The sequence below is a fragment of the Schistocerca nitens genome, chromosome 12, assembly GCF_023898315.1.
Source record: "Schistocerca nitens isolate TAMUIC-IGC-003100 chromosome 12, iqSchNite1.1, whole genome shotgun sequence".
Lineage (NCBI taxonomy): Eukaryota > Metazoa > Arthropoda > Insecta > Orthoptera > Acrididae > Schistocerca > Schistocerca nitens.
This window is the reverse complement of record NC_064625.1, coordinates 173,131,312-173,151,241: the sequence shown is the minus strand read 5'-3', so window position 1 is coordinate 173,151,241 and position 19,930 is coordinate 173,131,312. Positions and strand designations below refer to the sequence as shown.

The 19,930-nt window shown below is 44.8% G+C and overlaps 1 protein-coding gene across 1 annotated transcript in view; it reads left to right on the top strand.

Annotated features, from left to right (window-relative positions):
• Positions 1 to 1,893: 1,893 nt before the first annotated feature.
• Positions 1,894 to 19,930, top strand: part of LOC126215101 (venom allergen 3-like) — a 56,015-nt gene continuing 37,978 nt past the window's right edge. Inside the window, exon 1 of the mRNA XM_049941751.1 lies at positions 1,894 to 2,088. The gene's annotated coding sequence lies outside the window, so the exon portion shown is untranslated. The remainder of the gene's footprint in view (positions 2,089 to 19,930) is intronic.

The window sequence follows — 19,930 nt, the reverse complement described above, 5'->3', positions numbered from 1 at the left end:
GGACGTATTTTTGAAACCATTGTGTCTTGTTTTTCACAATTTCACAAGTTAAAACTTTCACTAGATGTATATTACTTTTATGAGGCACTGTTGGAAACATATATATGTTTCCAACAGTGCCTCATAAAAGTAATATACATCTAGTGAAAGTTTTAACTTGTGAAATTGTGAAAAACAAGACACAATGGTTTCAAAAATACGTCCTAAAAGAGATATATATACCTGCAGAAAGATTTATCTCCACAGATACTCAACCACCCACACAATGGGTACAAAAAAGCACTAAATGTATATACCATCTGATGATGAGTTGCTAGGCAGCTCGAAACCGGTCATGGTTAAATAAAATACATCTACATGAAAGGCGACTGGTTGCAGTAATTTCTGAAAACCTTTTCTCAATTTATCCACACATTAGTAATACAGTGTCCCTTGCCCATTATCCACATTACTCGCAGCATTTCGCCTATTCCAGTTCGAGCCTCGTGTGAATCCGTACTCAAGAGGTCATTGGCTGTCTTCGCCATAACTATATACACACATGTGGTCTCCAAAACAACAGACAGCACATATACTGTATATAGATTTCAGTGTTAGGAAGTAATTTCTAGACGTATTTGTCTAGAGCAGTGGTTCCCAACAGGAGGTCCCCCAGGGGTCCGCGAGCTATGCCAGAGGGGTCCGCAAGATGCTATTAGAATAAAAAATATATTAAATATATTTCGTATGATAACAGATTTTTTTTGTTTTGGACGCTCTATATCTTTCAATAATGAATATGTCAATGTTTTTTCTAAGTACCAAAAATAGAAAAGGTATAAAAAGACTATTAATTTGGCTCTTTTAGGTACTTGATACTGTGATATGACAAGGTACCAATCAAGCTCGATGAGGGGGTCCTCGAGAAAATTTTTTTGGGAACCCCTGGTCTAGAGTATAACCTTGTATGCAAGTGAAACGTGGACGATTAAAAGTTCAGGCAATGTGGTGCTACAAAAGAATGCTGAAGATTAGATGGGTAGATCACATAACTAATGTGGTGGTACTGAAGAGAATTGGGGAGACAAGAAATTTGTCACAGAACCTGACTAGAAGAAAGTATCGGTTGATCGGACACATTCTAAGACATCAAGGGATCACCAATTTAGTGTTGGAGGGAAGTGTGGGGGGCAAGTGTCGTAGAGGGAAGCCACGAGTAAATACACTAAGCAGATTCAAGAAGGATGTTGGTTGCAGCAGTCGTGCGGGGATAAAGAGTATCGCTCAGGATAGAGTACTACGGAGAGCTGCATCAGACCTGCTTTCGGACTGAAGACCGCAACAACAGACAAGAGAACATTAGTCCCCAATGTTGCGAGAAAACACCCTCTGCTATGCGCAGCACACTCGGTTGTGCAGTGGAAGCGTAGGTGTAGATAATGTTGACGTCGACGGTGCGTTGATGTTCGAAACTAGGTCAAAGAACGGAGGTCTCACGAGTTGTTGACAAAGCTACCGCGCAGTCACGACCGTAAACAAGAGTAACGATCGAACAGTGATTAGCTGATTCGTCAGTGTTGTTGCGCTGCGTCCTGTTCCGAAATATTCCCGCCGGGCCTGCGCGCCGAGTTCTCGACCATTACTCCGCCCGCGGCAGCGTACAAAGTTACAGCGTTTGTGTTTGCGCCGGTCGGGTCGTGTGTTTTGCGCCCGCGGCGAATCAGCCAGCCAGCACACGGCGGCGAAATCGCCCATGATGGTGCGGCCACACCGACGCGCCGGATCACGTGACCCGCGGGTCCAGTCCTGCGATCGCGTGTGTGTGAGTGTGTGTGTGTTTGAGAGAGAGGGAGACAGCCGGTGGCGGTATATAAGTGGATGCGGCGCTCGGCAGTCGTCACCTAAGAGGTTGGCGCCCACTTCGCGACAACGCGCGCCCGACATCCGCCGTGGACCAGTCGCCGCCGCTGACATTCCGAACACCGCCGGAGAAAGCCGATCGCGCCCGATCTACGACGGCGTCCCGCGGGAAAGCCCTCCAGCCGGCAATTGACGGCCACAGCGATTGTCGAAAGCAGTGCAGCAATTCAGAACGCTTCCGTACACCAGGTATGGATTTTGTTTAGTTTCTAGCATCCACAAGATACAGGCAGAGTCGTTACTCTGATCGCCAGTGAACATCAAGCTTTTATGCTTATTCGCAATAAAATTAGTATCAATATTTTCGCTATCTCCCGCCCTCGTTACCACATCAATATAACGTTCAAAGAAGTGCCAGATTAAAATGTGACGAAAGTATCTAAAAATCGCGAAATCAAGTAATCAAGCTGTACATATGTACCGATTATAAATATTGACAGTGATTGTAGTGATATAGTCGTTGATTTTTCGGTATTTTCTTCAGATAGCTGATTAAAAAACCATGACTAGTATAACAATTAGTCTAAGACTACAATTAGTCTAAGACTACATATGTCTGAATTGTGTCAATTGTTGCGGTTGATCCAAATTGTTATATTATTCTTAAGAACCAGTTTCGTCGAGATCGCTTGTAAATATTTTTATTGATTACTAATTTCGACAGATCTCTGCTGTCCTCATCGGATCTTGTGAGCTATTAACTGAAGTTTATGATCTTTACAAACTTTCAGGCCACATACTGGTGTAGCGTCATTTTACAATAACATGGTTTGCATGTTTGTAAAGATCATGTGTTACAAAACCCGATGAAATGATGACAGCACACATCTGTCGTAACCGATGATCAATAGAAAGAATTACTCGCGGTCTTGGTGAATCCGATTTTTAAGAATAATGTAGTCTCTGAAGACACAGAACATTGCTTCATATGTTCGCGAAACGTACAAAATACCGTGTCTGGTGGGAATCTCTCTATGCGCAAATTTACGATCGCAGCTATTCTCAACAGAGTTTTTACAGTTCAGAAGGCTTCGATATGCGACGTAAGATTTTTCTTTAACCTCTAGTATCTGCAGTATACGGTTATATTCGTTATAAATTCCGATCACCGTTGGACGCTATGCTTCACTGCTTATTCTCATTAAAAAGAAGTCTCACTGATTGGGTTGTATCTCGCCCTCGATAACAATATTCATGATAGTTCTTAGAAAGATTTTAATGGAGGTATCTGAATAAAGTCTTCGTCGTTAAGTCATATGGACAGTGAAATGAATCTTTCAGATTGTATATTCGTACCGAACACAAACACTAGCAGTGATTCTAAGGATTTAGTCATTTTTCGTAATTTCGAGCTCATCTTTAGGACGTGATAGGACGGGAAATCTGCCCTGCCCTTTAGAAGGAACCGTAGTGGTATTTGCCTGAAGCGATTTAGGGAAATCACAGAAATCCGACATTAGTGTTTATATGTACAACGAAGTTTCGCTTGACTGCATTGTACACTCCGTCAAAATATCAAAATGCCCCCCCCCCTCCTCCTCATCCTCCTCCTCCTCCTCCCCCTCCTCCTCCTCCACGACGTCCCGTTAGACTGTTTGTTGCCCGCCTTGACGCCCATGGTTCTTTGGTCTGCCACCAGTTTTTTCACTTTTGCCATGATATATTTTAAATTAACCTGTGCAGTCGTTTACTCCTTTTGTGCCGTTTTCTCCTATCTTTTCTCGTACAATACCTGTGGTTCTTTACCAATGCATCCACATTGATTCTCTCAGTCCTTTTATATCCTCCGGTAGCTCTTATAGTTTCATTTTAGCTCTTTGAATATGAATTTCGTGTTTCATATTTAAAGCTCTGTCAACAACCATCTTATAGCGTTTTTCTATAACAACCATCTTATAGCGTTTTTCTATAAGTATTTCGTTGTGCTGAAGCTCCTTTAAAGATACAGATACAATGTTTAACTTGGTCACTTTATCACTCATATCTTATTCATGGTCCAAATGGCTCTGAGCACTATGGGAGAACTTAACTGAGACTTAACTGAGACTTTTCTCAGAACTTAGAACTAATATTAGTAATATTATATGGGTTTTTAGTGTAATGTCGAAAATATTTCCTGTGCTTGTCCTCCTTAAAACAACTTTGAAATAATGAAACAACGCCTCTTCATAGTTCTACAGACGGCTATATTTTGTCCTACAGCCATTTGCTCAAAAATCAAATGGCTCTGAGCACTATGGGACTTAACTTCTGAGGTCATCAGTCCCCTAGAACTTAGAATTACTTAAATCTAACTAACCTAAGGACATCACACACATCCATGCCCGCGGTTCCAGACTGTAGCGCCTAGAACCGCTCGGCCACTCCGGCCGGCTCTTATTCATGATCATAGAAAATTCTCCATTAATGTAACTGAAATGGTTTACCTGGCCTCGTAGCTGTCCAGTCATAGGCGGATAGGGGTCGTCATTGCCCGCGAGAAGCCGATACGAGTTGGAATCTCGACCTGAAACACAGTTTCGTTTATCAGAAAATTTGCACTCTCATAAATGAAACAGTCACTGTTCATGTAAATCAACATACATTACATATCCTGCTAGCCACCAAACGACGCTTCGCGGCGGGTACTTTTAACAGTCCTAGTCATTTCCATTCCTGATCTTATCGCAAAAGGAGTGACTGGAAGATGACTGTGTATACGCTTCCGTATGATGCATAATTTCTCTCACCTTGCCATCGCGGTGCTTACGCGAGATGTACATCAGTGGCAGAAAAGCCATTCTGCTGTCTATCGCACATGCCGGTTCTCTAAAAAATGGTTCAAATGGCTCTGAGCACTATGGGACTCAACTGCGGTGGTCATCAGTCCCCTAGAACTTAGAACTACTTAAACCTAACTAACCTAAGGACACCACACACATCCATGCCCGAGGCAGGATTTGAACCTGCGACCGTAGCAGTCGCACGGTTCCGGACTGCGCGCCTAGAACCGCGAGACCAGCCGGTTCTCTAAACTTCTTCAGTCCTGTTACGCGAAAAGGGCTTATTCTTCCCTCCAGGTGTTCCCATGTGTTGTTGTGTTGGTAAACATATGTGAAAAGTCGAAGCAGAAGAAATAAATTAAAATTTGTGCTCCGGCCTGGATTCGAACCCGGGCCTTCTTGCTTGCTTGGCATTGGCAGAAAATGCTAACCATTAAACCACCACGGTCAACATTGCTGCACGAACTACCCAAGTTGTGCCCTGCCCAACACAAACTTCGATTCATATCTTCTGCTTATTTTCCCTTAAAATGTAATGGTTAGCACTTCTGCCTAGCAAGCAAGAAGACCCGGGTTTGATTCCCGGCCGCAGCACAAATTTCAATTCATTTCTTCTGCTTCGATCATTATCGTAGGTAATTAAGAGACTTAAATGTCTCAGGGAAACATTTAATTATATCTTAAAAGTATTACCCGACCACGATATTATTGCACTTGGCCTACAGTGGAAACACACGGAGAAGTTGCAGTAAACAAGCAAGGGGAAAGCATCGCATTGTGAATCATTCCAAGACAGCTGTACGTATACTGTCAGGTTGTTCAGCGTGTCCTTGTGAAATATTAAGGTAAACACTCACGATAAGCCGGCGCAAGGCCCACCTCTGTCAGGTACAATAATAGTGTGGTCGATCAGTATCTGAATAGTGTCAGCCATGCCGGATATTCAGTGTGTTGTCAGCTGTCAGAAAAGTAACGTGTCTTTTGGTAGTGTCGGCGATTATTTATTTTTTATATAAACGGTCGTGAATGCAAGTTTCTCAGGAGCTGCTGGATTAGAAATCAAAAAAGCAGGACTACATATTAGGCGATTAAACGGGAATCTACGCGTATGACGTTGAAACCAAGGCTCAGTCGTCGCAGCAGAAGCATTCTTTATAGCCAAGTCGAAAAACACTCGTAATTGCGGTCAAATATCACACATTCGCTGTGTTCTTTGATTTTAAGGACAGTGCACCACGAGTTCTTGCGACAGGTCGAGCAAGCGGTGAAGAGCACTACTTACAATCCAAAAAATATTCCGGGTATGTGACGAAACAATTCATGGCTTTTGCACCACGATAATGCAACTGTTCACACTGCTTTCTTTGTTCGTGAATTTTTGCCCAAAAACAATAGGTACTGTAATGGTGCACCAGCCTTCACATTCGCCCATGTGACTTTTCTATTTACCCAGAAATGAAGAAAACCTTAAAGGGCCAGCGTTTTACAAGTATAGATGAGCTGAAAACCGCATCACTCAGAGAACTGAAAACTATCACAAAGATCGAGTTCCAGAAATGTAAAGAGGACTGGAAAAAGCGCTGGTGAAAATAAAATTGCGGCGATAAATACTTACAGGAGCGATGTGCAGTTGAGTCTTATTAATGAACAGTAGAACTGCCCATCAGGGAAAATGCTGGAAAGCATGATTTCGATGCAGTAAATGGTCGATGTCGCATGTCGGCAAATGTCATTCCCCGTCATGTACTGCCTCAGTATTTGGTTGTACCACTACGTCGAGAGGAACAGATGTGCTCTGTGGCTAGTTCAACAGAAGGGTTCTCACGATAAAATGTTCAAATGTGTGTGAAATCTTATGGGACTTAACTGGTAAGGTCATCAGTCCCTAAGCGTACATACTATTTAACCTAAATTATCCTAAGGACAAACACACACACCCATGCCCGGGGGAGGACTCGAACCAGGACCAGCCGCACAGTCCATGACTGCAGCGCCTTAGAGCTGACGATAAGTCAGGGTGTGTTCACTGTCGAGTGTTATATTAAGCACAGTTCATGGAAATCGTATAAGGAACTGTGTGCGTGAATAAATTAAAACATAAAATAGACGACAGCAGGTGTTTTAATTCGTACTGGACAGCCGAAGTCCCTATAGCCATCTACTACAAGGACTAACACACAAAGATTTGTTAGTGCAAGTGTTTAAGGCTCGAAGAGTTTTGGAAAACAGCCATCAAAGTCTGCAATGCAAAACTTAGTGGGAACATGGTGCGAAATGGCCTCTGTAGCGAATAAAAAACATTAAGTACCCGAGAATGTTGTAACACCAGTAAAGGAAAGCCTCTAGCGAGGTCTGACAAAATCTCAACGTCGTTTATCTGTATGACCGACAATTAACAGAGCGTAGTATCGAAAGATTATTTAAAAAACCTGCAAATTTACTGTTGTGCATGACTTACAGAGTCCAGACGGACTTCTGCTTGCTAACTTTTGGCCGTGGCATCTGAGTGAAGAGAAATCAGGACCTATGTGTCCTACACTCCTGGAAATTGAAATAAGAACACCGTGAATTCATTGTCCCAGGAAGGGGAAACTTTATTGACACATTCCTGGGGTCAGATACATCACATGATCACACTGACAGAACCACAGGCACATAGACACAGGCAACAGAGCATGCACAATGTCGGCACTAGTACAGTGTATATCCACCTTTCGCAGCAATGCAGGCTACTATTCTCCCATGGAGACGATCGTAGAGATGCTGGATGTAGTCCTGTGGAACGGCTTGCCATGCCATTTCCACCTGGCGCCTCAGTTGGACCAGCGTTCGTGCTGGACGTGCAGACCGCGTGAGACGACGCTTCATCCAGTCCCAAACATGCTCAATGGGGGACAGATCCGGAGATCTTGCTGGCCAGGGTAGATGACTTACACCTTCTAGAGCACGTTGGGTGGCACGGCATACATGCGCACGTGCATTGTCCTGTTGGAACAGCAAGTTCCCTTGCCGGTCTAGGAATGGTAGAACGATGGGTTCGATGACGGTTTGGATGTACCGTGCACTATTCAGTGTCCCCTCGACGATCACCAGTGGTGTACGGCCAGTGTAGGAGATCGCTCCCCACACCATGATGCCGGGTGTTGGCCCTGTGTGCCTCGGTCGTATGCAGTCCTGATTGTGGCGCTCACCTGCACGGCGCCAAACACGCATACGACCATCATTGGCACCAAGGCAGAAGCGACTCTCATCGCTGAAGACGACACGTCTCCATTCGTCCCTCCATTCACGCCTGTCGCGACACCACTGGAGGCGGGCTGCACGATGTTGGGGCGTGAGCGGAAGACGGCCTAACGGTGTGCGGGACCGTAGCCCAGCTTCATGGAGACGGTTGCGAATGGTCCTCGCCGATACCCCAGGAGCAACAGTGTCCCTAATTTGCTGGGAAGTGGCGGTGCGGTCCCCTACGGCACTGCGTAGGATCCTACGGTCTTGGCGTGCATCCGTGCGTCGCTGCGGTCCGGTCCCAGGTCGACGGGCACGTGCACCTTCCGCCGACCACTGGCGACAACATCGATGTACTGTGGAGACCTCACGCCCCACGTGTTGAGCAATTCGGCGGTACGTCCACCCGGCCTCCCGCATGCCCACTATACGCCCTCGCTCAAAGTCCGTCAACTGCACATACGGTTCACGTCCACGCTGTCGCGGCATGCTACCAGTGTTAAAGACTGCGATGGAGCTCCGTATGCCACGGCAAACTGGCTGACACTGACGGCGGCGGTGCACAAATGCTGCGCAGCTAGCGCCATTCGACGGCCAACACCGCGGTTCCTGGTGTGTCCGCTGTGCCGTGCGTGTGATCATTGCTTGTACAGCCCTCTCGCAGTGTCCGGAGCAAGTATGGTGGGTCTGACACACCGGTGTCAATGTGTTCTTTTTTCCATTTCCAGGAGTGTATTTCAGCCTGTCAGGGTATGTGAACTGACACAACATGTTTCACTATACAACAGAAAATCCCCATCTGCAGTTTCTTTAGTCGTTGTACAATCTCAAGATTGGTGGTTGGTGCGCAGTGTCTAATGTCTGCATCGTAACACAATTCTTTCACCAAACTGTCGATGCTAACCAAAAAAATGGTTCAAATGGCTCTGAGCACTATGGGACTCAACTGCTGTGGTCATAAGTCCCCTAGAACTTAGAACTACTTAAACCTAACTAACCTAAGGACAGCACACAACACCCAGTCATCACGAGGCAGAGAAAATCCCTGACCCCGCCGGGAATCGAACCCGGGAACCCGGGCGTGGGAAGCGAGAACGCTACCGCACGACCACGAGATGCGGGCGTCGATGCTAACCGGTAGGTTTCGAAACTGTTTAATCTATAAGTCGATCGTCTCACAGAAGTTGAATGGATGCATGGATATTGTCCGTACGACGGAGCAACAGCACACACCGCTTCTTCGACAACCTCGTCAGCAGTGTGTGAGAACTTCCTGGACACCTCGATCGACTGACGTATCTCCCTGGGGGACAAACTGAAGCGCCAGGCATGCTCACACAATCCTCACACACTAGAACAGCTGCAGCAGAACAATAAAAACGCTATCGCTGCTATCCGACGGGCAGAGCTGCTACGCGTGTCTCACACGTTGACAAAAGAGCATAGTGCTCCATCGATGTCAACGATGACCATTTCCAGTTTCATTAGCAACAGTAAATCCCGAGTCACTCTAACGGTAAATATTTCCTGGGGCACGTTAGAGGAATAAATAAAATTCTCCCCCTCCCCCCCCCCCAAATTCCTTTAATATATCTCGTACACTTGGAAGAGTGACCATCCGGTCTGCCGAGCGCTGTTGGCAAGCGGGCTGCACTCAGCCCTTGTGAGGCAAACCGAGGAGCTGCTTGATTGAGAAGTGGCGGCTCCGGTCTCTTAAACTGATATATAGCCGGGAGAGCGGTGCGCTGACCACACATACCCTTCCACGTCCGCATCCAACGACGCCCGTCCGCTGAGAATGGCAGGGCGGCCGGTACCGCTGAGCCTTCATGGCCTGTTCACGTTAATGTGACCACCTTTCAATAGCCTGAATAACCACCTTTTGCAGGGCGAGACGTGTACGAAGAGTGTCAATGAGGTTCTGGGAAGTATCGACAGGTATGTGGAGCCACGCCGACTCCAGCTGCGCTAGGTTTCTCGGTTGAGGATCCACTGCGCGAGCAGCCTAATCGAGGTGATCCCACATATTCTGGATTTCGTCTGGATCCGGGGACTTTGGTGCCCAAGGGAGTACGAGAAAAATTCATCCTGGTACTCTTCGAACCACGCTGCGAGCTGTCTGACACGTTGCATTGTTCTGCTGGTAGATGCCATTGTGGAGAGGAAACACAAGCTGTATGTATGGGCATACATCGTGCTAACGACGGATGCACATTGTGTCGATCTATTCTGCTTTCCAGAAAATGAGGTGACCTAGGGAATGCCACGAAAAGATTCTCCGGACCATAACCCTCCCCCCTCCGGCCTGTACCTTTCTGACAATTGTTCCAGAGTGTTTTGTTTCAGTCTGATAGGGCATGAAACGTGAATCACCTGAAATGGCCACCTGTGGACATTCAGCGGACGTCCAGCTGGCGTCCGAATTCAGGCCTACGTCGCCGATGAACATCACACAGCATGCGCGCACGAGCCAAGCGTCTTGCAACCGCTTTGGATGAGCAGTCGTTCAGAAGACACTGTTGTTAGCCCCTTGCTTCATCTTCAGTTGCTCAACAGTTGCACGTCCATTCGCCCGTACACATCTCCGTAGTCGTCGTTCACGTCATCTATGGCCTGTGATACGCCACAGTTTCCTCCGCTTGTTTTGGATACCGTCATTTTGCGATCCACAACACACTTCAACCACTCTGGCACGCGGTCGGTCGGTGTGGCCGAGCGGTCCTAGGCGCTTCAGTCAGCAACCGCGCTGCTGCTACAGTCGCAGGTTCGAATCCTGCCTCGGGCATGGATGTGTGTGATGTCTTTAGGTTGGTTAGGATTAAGTATTTCTAAGTTCTAGGGGACTGATGACCTCAGAAGTTAAGCCCCATAGTGCTCAGAGCCATTTGAACCATTTTGTCAGCATATCCAATTTTTTTTGATGTTGTACATACCTGAAATACACAGGGAAAACAGAAGAGGGTCTAGCACTGATCCTTGTGGTACGCCATTTGTAAGCTTCATTAAAGGGCTCATCTTAATAGTCTATGTATATTAGAGCTACAGGTTCCTGTTTATAGACTTCCGTCCCCTCTTTTTTTTAGTGTCCCTCACATATTACGCCGCGTGTTTGAGGTGAGCTCCCGACGAAGTTGTGAGTAGCGACTCCTTGCAGAATACTAATGCGCTCGCCATATTTGCCTCGCATCGCAGGTCCTTCGGAGCGGCTCTCTCGAATCACGACAGCACACACTATCCGTGCGCTACAAGGCCGCCATCCGCTTCTCGCAAACGAGACACGCACTCCGGAGTCAGTTGTCGCGCACGTGTTGCGGTTACTTTTACACAGAGGAGATGCAGCGTGTTCCAGCCGCAGCAACTAGTCAAACATACTCCATTACCGCCACGACAACTTTTAACAGACGACATGCTGTACACACTCTCAGTTGAGTAAATGAACAGCAAAGGCATCGAGCGAGCAAAACCACAAGGAATACAGCGGTGACTACAGCAGCAATTCGCTCTGTAGGAATGCAAAATGTGGCGAAACGAATGACGCAATGGTCTTTGTGCTATCTATATCGTGAAACAGACAAAAAACGTTACAGGGTACTTATCGAATGGCTTCTAGCGGTAACGAAAATGTGATTTTCAGTATTTCATACAATTATTCACCGAATTTAAAAATTTAAAATACTGGAATATCCTATTCTTTAACAGGTATTATCGTACGTTAAACGTCTAACACAAAAAGCCACGAATTAAAATTCGGGACTGTTTATATGCCTTCGCAAAGTACTCAGAACACATTCAGCGAGTGTTTGAGAATGACATCAGTTAGTGACTAGCAAAAAACTTTACACACAGCTTCAAACATTCTCAAGACTTGAAACTTCCTGGCAGATTAAAACTGTGTGCCCGACAGAGACTCGAACTCGGGACCTTTGCCTTTCGCGGGCAAGTGCTCTACCGTCTGAGCTACCGAAGCACGACTCACGCCCGGTACTCACAGCTTTACTTCTGCCAGTATTCGGTGACACCCTCCCACAAAATAACAAAAGAAAAAAATTTCGTCGGTACTATATTTTCACGGTTCATCTAGTAATACTATGATATCTGATATGACGTTTTAATATATTACTTTTTTGTTACGAACTCTATTGGCGACACATTTTGCAGAGGGTATTCACATATATCACTAATGTACGTCCAAAATTGTATGATTCTACGACATATAGCAGGAGATATGATGTCATACATATTGACTGGCTTTTCTTAAAATGGAACGCGAATTACCCAGAGTATAATGAGAATATTTAGAGACTTCCATCAAACCTTAATCACGATGTTTGATGCATGGGAGTTGGAATCTTTGAAAAATCTTGTCTGAGTCTGACTTCCAGGCATAAACGATCGATTGTGTGTGTGACGTCAATAAATGAGTGACTCGCGCGGACCTAAATTTCTTCTGCATCTACACACATACTGCGCAAACTACTGTGAAGTGCATGGTAGAGGATACTTAGCACTGTACGACATGTTAGGGTTTCTTGCAGTTCCAATAGAGTACGGAGTGCGGGAAGACTGATTAGTTAAGGGCCTCAATGAACATTGGGGTTGTTCTGACTTTGTCTTCACAATAACTGGAGCACGGTACTTCGGGGGCTGAAACATATCACCATATCCTCCTTCTTTTTGTTACATTTTATTTGTGACCTCAGGACACGGACCACTCAGCCAAGTATCGCTACAAATTAAATGACTCATACAACCAGACACACAGGTACTCATTCTTTGCAAGCATATAATTATATCATGATATGTTCATCCACTAAAATTTATACATTCCTATATATTATAAAAGTGTGTGTATATGTGTGTGTGTGTGTGTGTGTGTGTTTCACACCTCCTCGTAAACCATTGTACCAATTTCACCCAAATTGGGTACACATTCGCCTCACACTCTCAGGCAACAATCGCAGTCGGAGTAAGAACTGCCAACCTATCATAGATCAGCAGATAAGACATTACGGACAATGAATTGCGTGAAAAAGTGTTGCATTGCGCATGACGTCTAAATCTATTACTCGTAATAAATTTCGCAGACAGTATCCACATATGTGACTAAACGTACTTACAAAATTATATCAAGGAACCAGACATAGTTCAAGGTGATATGACGTCATACACACTGAGATGCCTGTAGAAATGCCCCGCATCATGCATACGAGGGCTACTGGGAAAGTAAGGAACGAGTGGTCCCGAAATGGAAGCCACAGTGAAAATTCGATCAAGTTTCACACAGATGTGTGGGACAGAATCTCTACTAGGTTCTGAACGCGCAGTGAGCACGTAAAGACGCCTTAACCACGAGGTTGCCTGCCGAGAGATTTCGCCTGATTTCATGCTTCACCACATAACGTACCTGTGATGCAGTTCCTTATTCGTGACAGTTCTCGGCCGCACGCTTTAGGGGCAATGAGGAGGCCGTACCGTGTTTTCGATGGGAAGCGTTTGATCACCCACCATACAGCCCGGGTTTGGTTCCTCCGATTTTCATCTGTACCCACACGAACTGCTGGCTATGAAGACTACATTTTGGCACAGCGTACAAAATTACCAGAAAGCACAAGTGGCTGCTTGGTATTGGAAATTTGATACCACAATACAACAAATGTGTAAATCGGAGGCGACTATGTAGAGAAGGAGCTGGAAGATGTAGCTAATAATGAGCGTATGGCATTGGTGGACGGGAGACCCCTCGCGGGGTGGTTCGGCCGCCGCTCCACAAGTTCTTTAACGCCACTACGGCGACTTGCGAGTGAATGAGGATGAAATGATGACGAAAGACACACAACACCCACTCATCTCGAGGCAGAGAAAATCCCTGACCCCGCCGGGAATCGAACCCGGGACCCCGTGCGCGGGAAACGAGAACGCTCCTGCAAGACCACGAACCGCGGACAAGATGTAGCTAATTGCTACAAATAAAACTTTCGATTTTCACTGTGGTTTCCATTTGGCGACTGGTCGTTCCCCACTTTCCGAACAGACCTCGAACATTTACTTTTCACTGGTAAGACACTCCTATAGTCGGGTCAACTTAAAGAAATCCCTGACACGTGGCAGCACTTTTGACAGCTTTCAGCTGCGAAGAGCAAATGGCTGTAGGACAAACAATAGCCGTCTATAGAACTATGAAGAGGCGTTGTGTCATAATTTCAAAGTTGTTTTAAGGAGTACAAGGACAGGAAATATTTTCGATATTACATTACAAACCCATATAATGTTAATAGTATTAGAACATTACATTATGACCTTTTACAGGCGGGGAAGTTAATTTGAAATATTGAGTTCAATATTAGCTGTTAAAAGCTAATTTCTGATCTTTAAATATTGCTCATTGAAATTAATTTAATTCCCCAAAACACATTTACTGATTGTTAAACAGTTAGTAAGTTATATTATACACTTTTAAGCACGTCTGCTGGTGACAAAGCTTCTGAAATGGTGAAACGGAGCATAGAAAAATTTTACTTGCTTGTTAATTAATTTGTATTCAGCCATCCAACATTAGTTTCCCATCAAACCGACCAGAAAGTTGACCGACTGCATTGTTCAGAGGTCAGTGGCCGATCTCAAAATTACGCAGTTTGCGTAACTACGTTGCACGGATATAGAAAAGATTGGTAAAGAGATCTCAGGGACGCTGAAATAAAGGTGTGATAAATTATATGCCGGTTGAACAGTAGTAGCGTTCGGCTGTAACCACCAAATAATTCGTCGGCAACTTTTATGCAGCCTGAAAAAGTTCTAAAATGCAACATACTGAGATGTGGCATTAATGGAAGAGGAAAGTAGGTTACTTGATTCAAACACAGCTGGTTACCGTTAAAGTAATTATTTAACCAAAAGCTGCAGATATGAGAGCGACACTTACATTTTATGAGACAGCAACCAATAACAAACGAGAGAGAGAGGAGAGAGAGAGAGAGAGAGAGAGAGAGAGAGAGAGAGAGAGAGAGCCCCTGCTTTTGCACAGTCAAAACAAATTGCGGCGACTGCCTTGAACTTGCCTTACAGAGTGTCTTTTACCAAGTTTTGATGTATAAACATTTTTCTGCAACATTCTTCACATGAACAGTGAAAAATACATTTTTGTATTAAATTATGACCTTTTCTTCATAATTTACAGATTTTTTTACACTGAGAAGCTTTATTCTTACTGTCTTTTAGCACTGATTAAACGTTTGGAGCTTATTTTATTAATTATTCAAAATGCAAAATTTCACACGGTTCATTCTTTGTTTCTGTTTTTAAGAAAACTGGCAAGATGAATACCCGGGCAATGCTGGGTTTGTAAGATAGTGCAGCATTATGTGTTACGAGTTGCCTCATCATTCTGGTGGGCAGTCACCGCGCACGTAGCAGAAAATTCTGCAGGAAATTGGTTGTAGCGTGTTACCGCAGTGGGCAGCCGAAAATGATGATGTCCTGTCGGCGCCACAATCATACGATAGTGAGCCAATCAGTTGTAGCCGATAGAGGCACAGTCGGAACCGTCCGAGGTTAAAGCTGAACATAGTGTCCAGAACGTTTTTGTAGTACCCACCGACTGATTACCACGGTAATGCAGGTATGCTTGGTAGTATCTTCCCCCTTGTTGGTACGATAGGCGCCATTTACTGTTCCGCAAAGTCCTGATGTGCCACGGCACGTCTTGAAGGAGGTCCGTGTAAGGAACACGTCCGCCTATCTCCGTTCCACGGTGAGAACATCGAGAGTTTCATTCCCTCTGGGACCACGGTTCTTTCCGTTGATCAAAGCTCTGTGATTTTCTCGTTACGGCGCTGTAGTTCAGCCCTCCGGTCTATAATCTGGTGTTATTGACAACATTATTCTGTGTTAACAGCAATGCCGATTGCGGGTCTTTCACAGACACTTGGATAACTGTTAGTTCTTTAAAGGTAAAGGCACCAGAGGGGCAATTATGACATTGCAGTTTACAATGGGACAAAGACCAAAGAAAAATCAAGACACGTTCACAGGATCTGTCGTCGTGGAAAAAGCGTTCGACAATGTAAAATGATGCAAGATGTTCTAAATTCTGTCAACCTTTAGGGAAAAACTTTTCAGTCTGAGCATCGAAGAAGTAATGAAGGAAATAAATAAAAAGTCCAACGGTGGAATTAAACTTTAAGGTTAAAGAATATCAATCGTAAAATTCATTGATGACATATGCTGTCCTCAGTGATAGTGAAGATCTACTGAGTGGAATGAGGAGTCTAATGAGTGCAAAATATGGATGCAGAGTAGATCGAAGGAAGACGAAAATAATGAGAAGTAGCAGAAATGAGAACGGCGGGAAACTTAACATCGGGATTGGTAATCACGAAGTAAACGAAGTTAAGGAATTCTCTTATCTAGGCAGCAAAATAACGCATTACAGTCGGAGCAAGGAGGATATATAAAAACGGACTAACAATGACAAAAAGGGCATTCCTGGTCAAGAGAAGTGCACTAGAATCAAATTAAAGCCTTAATTTGAGCAAGAAATTTCTGATAATGTACGTTTGGAGCACAGCATTGCGTGATAGTGAAACATGGACTGTGGGAAAACCGGAACAGAAGAGAATCGAACCATTTGAAATGTGGTGCTACAGAAGATTGTTGAAAACTGGGTGTGCTGATAAGGGAACCAATGAGCAGGTTCTTTGTAGAATTAGTGACGAAAGAATTGGTGAGGAAAGGACTATACGAAAACCACTGAGAAGAAGAAGGGACATTATGATAGAATATTTGTTGAAACATCGTGGAATGACTTGCTTCGTACTTAGAGGGCAAAAAACTGTAGAGAAGGACAGAGGTTGGAATAAATCCAGCAAATAATTGAGAACGTAGGCTCCAAGTGCTACTCTGAGATGAAGAGGTTGGCACAGGAGAGGAAATCGTGGAGGGCCGCATCAAACCAGTCAGAAGACTGATGACTTAAAAAAAAAAAAAACTTTCTAAGTTCGCTGTCGTAGGACGTGGGCATCTATCTTCAATCAATGGCCTGCCACTTCAATTTCTTCAGCATCTGTCTGACACTTTCCCACTGCTGAAACGAACCTTTGACCATTCCTGCCTCCCTTCTCTGTATTCGGCCAGTGCCCCCCGTTGGTCCTATTTTCCACAGATCCCACACACCTGAAGAGTATTGTAGCATCGGACGCACGAGTGATTCGCGGGCAGTCTCTTTTGTAGACTGACTGCATTCTCCCAGTATTCTGATAATGAATCGAAGTCTAGAATCTGCCTTATTTACGACTCAGCCTACGAGACCATTCCACTCCATATTTACACAAATACTTGCGCCCAAGTGTTTGTACGACTTGCGTGATTCCAACTTCACTGACATCCTACTCATAATCTTCACTGTTAACTGTTATTTCTTAGGTAACTACGATATAGAAAAATACACTGTATGTGTGATGTAAGAGACGGCCTTGTGCCGCTAATCAGATAAATAAACAAATAAAGTAAATTTAAGCATTATTCCTATTAAATTTCGACTGATCACAACATACAGTACTGAAGACATCTTACTTCTGTGTAATTTTCTGATTTTCTTGACACTATAAGTGAATCGAATTCTGTGTTTTCTGTACACGGTAAATTAGACAGACATTTATCGGAAAACAGAAGTGCACATAGTTTATAATGACACAACAGACTCTTTAGTGTACTGTTTGATTCAACTTATGTGTAGTGATTCACATAGGCCATATCACATCAGTTTGATTAAATGATGTAGGAGAGATATTGTGCTACTAAAGACTACATAGCGCGTCAAAATATGTCGGTACAGGCAATAGAATACATATAAAAAATAAAATTTTAAGTGTAGCCGCAAACAAATATTGTGTCATTGTTATGAATTCTTAAGTATCTCATAAACAGTGATATTGTTGGAGTCTGTGAACACATTTTGAGAGTCTTTTAACGTGCAAACCAGAAAAAGATTTAACTGACAAACTGTACGGGAATACCTTTCGTACTGTAAATGTCAGACAAACGTTTGTAACACTACGTGCCAAGGAACAAAAGCTCCTCACTGGTAAGTCCGTGCTGGATTGTTTGGAAACTTCATCATTCCGCACACAATCCAAGTCAAACGGATGGCTTCGTATTCTCAACTAGACCTTGTTCCGTTCGGGAAACAATGCTTGCTGCGAAGTACGCGAGTGAGAACAGCAAGTTTATTACACCATCACACGCCTGTGGTAAGGCCGCTGGCAGACCACACACCAAGATTGTACTGCCGGGCTGCCGACCTGTCAGGGGCATCAGCGATGGTCGTGCACTTTCCGATCTTTATTCTTTGTCATCTACAATCAGTTTTTCAGCGCTATCCGTTCCTACTGTCCCCGCAACAACTTGCAAGAGATAATATTAACAACACACAATATTCTATCAAGATGTCAATCTGAACGTAACGAACGTTTTAGACATTTTGGTGTCCCAGTTGGAGAAACACAGTGACCATATCTTAAACGACTTTTTAAAATTATTTTAATTGTTTGTACCGTAGGTATTGCAACCGACCCCCTGCATTTAAATATCTTAAAAGCTGTTAGCCGGAAACGTACCTAACACTAGCGGCTATTTTTTTCTCGATCCAGCTATCGTCTCACTTGACCTGGCCCTCTAGACGTATATTAAACTCGGCAGTGACCTCCGCGTCAGGGGTTTTCATATTGGATACGAGAAAATCTTTCTAAGATCCGGTTGTCTCTATCTGAAAGTTCGTTTCATCTTTGAGTACCATTATTCAAAAATGGTTCAAATGGCTCTGAGCACTATGGGACTCAACATCTTAGGTCATATGTCCCCTTGAACTTAGAACTACTTAAACCTAACTAACCTAAGGACATCACACACACCCATGCCCGAGGCAGGATTCGAACCTGCGACCCTAACAGCCCCGCGGTTCCGGACTGCAGCGCCAGAACAGCACGGCCACCGCGGCCGGCGTACCATTATTGGCAGACGAATTTTTGGCACAGACTACGTACTCTACTGGCCATTAAAATTGCTGCACCAAGAAGAAATGCAGATGATAAACGGGTATTCATTGGACAAATATATTACTGACACGTGATTACATTTTCACGCAATTTGCGTGCACACATCCTGAGAAATCAGTACCCAGAACAACCACCTCTGGCCGTAATAACGGCCTTGATACGCCTGGGCATTGAGTCAAACAGAGCTTGGATGGCGTTTACAGGTACAGCCGCCCATGCAGCTTCAACACGATACCACAGTTCATCAAGAGTAGTGACTGGCGTATTGTGACGAGCCAGTTGCTCGGACACCATTGACCAGAGGTTTCCAGTTGGTGAGAGATCTGGAAAATGTACTGGCCAGGGCAGCAGTCGAACATTTTCTGTATCCAGAAAGGCCCGTACAGGACCTACAACATGCGGTCTTGCATTATCCTGCTGAAATGTAGGGTTTCGCAGGGATCGAATGATGGGGAGAGCCACTGATCGTAACACATCTCAAATGTAACGTCCACTGTTCAAAGTGCCGTCAATGTGAACAAGAGGTGACCGAGACGTGTAACCAATGGCACCCCATACCATCACGCCGGGTGATATGCCAGTATGGCGATGACGAATAGACGCTTACAATGTGCGTACACCGCGATGTCGCCAAACACGGATGCGACCATCGTGATGCTGTAAACAGAACCTGGATTCATCCGAAAAAATGACTTTTTGCCATTTGTGCACCCAGGTTAATCGTCGAGTACACCATCGCAAGTACTCCTGTCTGTGATGCAGCGTCAAGGGTAACCGCAGCCACGGTCTCGCAGCTGATACCCCATACTGCTGTAAGCGTCGTCGAACTGTTCGTGCAGATGGTTGTTGTCTTGCAAACGTCCCCATCTGTTGACGCAGGGATCGAGACGTGGCTGCACGATCCGTTACAGCCATGTGGATAAGATGCCTGTCATCTCGACTGCTAGTGACACGATGCCGTTGGGATCCAGCACGGCGTTCCGTATTACTCTCCTG